The sequence below is a fragment of the Callospermophilus lateralis genome, chromosome 12, assembly GCF_048772815.1.
Source record: "Callospermophilus lateralis isolate mCalLat2 chromosome 12, mCalLat2.hap1, whole genome shotgun sequence".
Lineage (NCBI taxonomy): Eukaryota > Metazoa > Chordata > Mammalia > Rodentia > Sciuridae > Callospermophilus > Callospermophilus lateralis.
Window position 1 is genome coordinate 61,220,475 of NC_135316.1, and position 2,022 is coordinate 61,222,496.

General features: G+C 36.8%; 1 pseudogene; it reads right to left on the minus strand.

Annotated features, from left to right (window-relative positions):
- Positions 1-506: 506 nt before the first annotated feature.
- On the minus strand, positions 507-1,388 carry LOC143411408 (glyceraldehyde-3-phosphate dehydrogenase pseudogene; annotated as a pseudogene).
- Positions 1,389-2,022: the final 634 nt, after the last annotated feature.

Sequence of the window (2,022 nt, forward strand, 5' to 3'; positions counted from 1 at the left end):
GAAAATGGCAAATGAATGTGATGACATGTATACTGTACATGAAGTAATTATTTGAGTGTTATATTTACAGAAATTCTCTGCTGCTTTTTGTGGAGTCTGCAAAATTTAGCCAAGCCCACATATATTATGAATTTGGTGGTCTGAAAAGAGGTGGTTCAGCACTATAAAACTAAACTGTTTTTTGTGTATCCTTTATAATTAAATCAAGTAAACCACCTAACCACATTGATTTCAGAAATTTGTCTTTTCTTTATATTTTCATCTAGAAGTTTAATTGTTCTCTATGTTATATTTAGGTTTAGATCATGTATGTATACAGGTTCTGGGTACAGCAGATTTTATAAGCTACGTGAAAAAGTAGGGCTTCCTAAGACACACTGCTGCTTCTTAAGAGGGTCTGGGATGGAGACTATGAAGAGAATTCTCAGTGTGCTGGGCAATTGAATTGGGGCAGGACTCCCAGCAACTGAAAGTCTCTACTGCTAATGGTCTTATTCCTCAGGATCTTATTCCTTGAGGTTCACCACCCTGTTGCTGTGGAAAAATTCATTATCATATCAGGAAATGAGCTTGACAAGATGGCCATTGAGAGCAAGCCAGCCTCAAAATTAAAGGAAGCATGTCACTGTTCAGGTTATAGGAAACGATCTTGTCCTCCACATAGCCCAAGATAGCATTTAGAGGACCCTCCAGGACTATTTCACTATATTCTCAGTGTCATATTTAGCAACTCTCTCCAGGTCATATTCATGAGAACACAATTATTTGGGGAGACAGACAATCATGCCAGTGAGCTTTTTATTTAGAGACAATCTCTCCCATAGCCTTGGCAATGCCAGTGCATGCAGGGATAATATTATAGGCATCCCAATGGTCATCAAACCACAATTTTCCAGAGGAGCCACACACAGTCTTTTGATTAGCCATGGTTGCTTGAAATTGTAGTTATGAGTCCATTCATGATACCAAATTTGTCATGGATGACTTCAGCTAGGACTAAGCAATTCATGGTGCAGGAGGCATTGCTGACCAAATTGAGGAAGTTGGTATACTTCTCAGAGTTAATACCCATCACAAACATGGAGTGTCAGCAGAAAAGACAGAGATGATAACATTTTTGGTTTCACCCTTCAAGTGAACCCCAGCCTTCTCCATGGTAGTGAAGACACCTGTGGACTCCACAATGTATCCATCACCAGCTTGGCCCCACTTATGGACTGGGATTTTGCCATTTGGAGCTTAGATATGGGCTTCCTGTTGATGACAAGGTTTGTGTTTTCAGCTTTGAACTTGCCATGGATGGAATTGAACTGGAACATTTACATCATACAGTTAAAGTCAATGAAGGAGTCATTGATGTCAATAATAACTACTTTTCCAGAGTTGAAATTTAGTGGTTAGTCACAAATTAATTTACTCTGAACTTCACCATTGTTTCTCAAGTTTGGAGACACAGCTGGTACTGCAAGGAAAGATGCATCTATGTATGAAACAGAGAGGAACAATTGTTTTCATTTTTTAATATTTATTTTTTTAGTTTTAGGTGGACACGATATCTTTATTTTTACATTTATGTGGTGCTGAGGATTGAACCCAGTGCCTCGTGCATGCTAGGTGACCACTCTACAACTGAGCCACAACCCCAGCCCCCAGTTGTTTTCATTTTTAAATATTGAATTAACAAATAAAATCGTATATATTCAAGTTGTACAACATGATTATTTAAAGTATGCATATATTGCATAATGGTTATCAATATAAAATTAATTAATAAAACCATCACTACTCGTGTTTTACCTTAGATCCTCAAAATTTGTTCATTCTTAACCTAAAAGATTATACCTATGACCGATATCTCACTCTAAGCTTCCAATGTTTATGAACATCAAAAAGAAATAATATGCCAAATAACAGAATTTTTAAAGTATTATAACTCATAAAGTAACATGCAAGGAAACTTAGTTGCTAAGATGAAATCATGATTGTATGGATGTGGGGGATGGGAGAATATATGTATTAAGA